This window comes from Uranotaenia lowii, chromosome 3, assembly GCF_029784155.1.
Source record: "Uranotaenia lowii strain MFRU-FL chromosome 3, ASM2978415v1, whole genome shotgun sequence".
NCBI classification, from domain to species: domain Eukaryota; kingdom Metazoa; phylum Arthropoda; class Insecta; order Diptera; family Culicidae; genus Uranotaenia; species Uranotaenia lowii.
In genome coordinates, this window is record NC_073693.1 from 75,099,693 (window position 1) to 75,101,617 (window position 1,925).

Consider the following 1,925-nt stretch of genomic DNA (forward strand, 5'->3'; position numbering starts at 1 on the left):
TGATGGAACCCACCCGGATGGGATTGGCCACACCAGAACATCGACGCTTGAGCAGGTTTCCTTGAGATTCAACTTCTGGGACAGGGTGTGATTCAACAGTCGACCGGGTGTTGAAGTTGGAATCCTAATAAAACAAAAAATGGTTAGCAAAATTGTTTTAAAAAAAATAAAGAAATATTACCCCTGCTTTTAATTTGCTTGATTGCGGCCGCTACTATGATAGAATCAGATTGTGGAATCGTCTGATGATAGCGTATTATGACGCTTCTGGACCCAGAGGAAACCTAAAATTATGGAGATGAATTGAACAACACATACACCAGAAATGAATGTTACCAAACTTACCGAAAGAAGCGAAAAAAAATTCGAAGTTTCGAAGTTTTCGCAGATCTGCTGAAGTTGTTGCTTGCGCGCGAGTAGGATGTAAATAACAAACTGACTCCCTGGTGGTGCGAGTGAGAAGAAAAACGCCATCAACAACAAATTTACTGAAATTGCAGTTCTTTCTACAGAAAGCGTTTTGTAGAACAGAAAGAACTGACAAAGTATGTAATTTCTGGAACTCACTTCTACGTAAAAGTTGTCGAACTTCAAAGTATGTACTTTTTACATAACCAATATGTACAATTTTCTTAGAGTGTACACGCGATACAAACATATTTCGCGTGAACACAAACGATCGCAGGCGAAAACAGCAACAGTAACAACAAAAAACCACATCAACAAACCACATCATTTTGATCCCGACCGATAATACTCAAACCGTTTGCGCGATCATTCAAACAGTGCCATACACGATGCAAATCGTATTCACAGAGACAGACTTTCATCGAATTTCATCGCATTTGCACAAATGTGGTGTGGTCTATGGCCCGCTTTGCTCAAACCGTTTGCGCGCTCATTCAAGCAACGCCGTAAAAGCAAGAGGTGATCCCTAGGCCCTATTTACAAAATCTTAATCCGGTGAATGAAACTTGATCCGCAGATAAAACTTGAATATTTAAACATTATGTCCATATGATGATTTATCCAGAGAGATCTAAGCAAGCCTTGATGGAGTGCGGTCGTGTTTTTTTTGCTGATGTCAATTTTCTTTCGGTTAAGGAAAATTGAACCGAATTTTTTTTAAATGTGAAAATTTCTAGGAATAAAGTGTTATTTAATGTGCGTGGATTGGCCTTAGTTTTTCGAAAGGTGGTCAGTTGGTTCCACATCTTAGAAAGGCTGAACTCAGCTGGATACATCACAAAATTGGTGAGCTCGTTCCATTGATTCGGTATTTATTTGTTTATTATTGCAATTATTTATAAATCATAACATTATTTTTCATCAATCCTATTTGCCAAGTAGGATTTCCCGTAAACATAAAAAAACCTTCCTCGATCCTGTCTGAAAAGAGTCGTATACACTCAGAGGAAATCTTATTATAAATTTCATAAGATACATCTTATGAACCACTTTTTTGTGTCCAAACTAATTTTTCATAAGAGTCTTATGAAATTCTTTCAATTTTCATACGATGTTCTTATGAAAAATAGAAGAAACGGCATTGTGAAAAAATGATGAACGCATTCATTCATAGCATCAGTTTTTTTTCATCATCTAACAGTACGAAGCAATCGCCAGTTCATAGTTATTATAGTTTTCATTCAATGTTAAATGTTATTGTTATCTCCGGAATGGTAAGTTCGATTTGATGTTTATGGTGTGAACGTTGAACTAAACTAAAATACATTATTTGTTTACTTTTCAGCAAGCTGATCGGCAAAAAAACGAAAGGTCGAAGATTAAGATGCGGCAAAAAAAAAACTTTGATGGAGCCGTCTGCTGATTTAATTTTAAACAAATTTGGCAAACAATAAAGTGAATGTTTTCAGCATGAAATATCGAGATTTTTCTTATTAGAAAGTGATTTACTGTTTCCA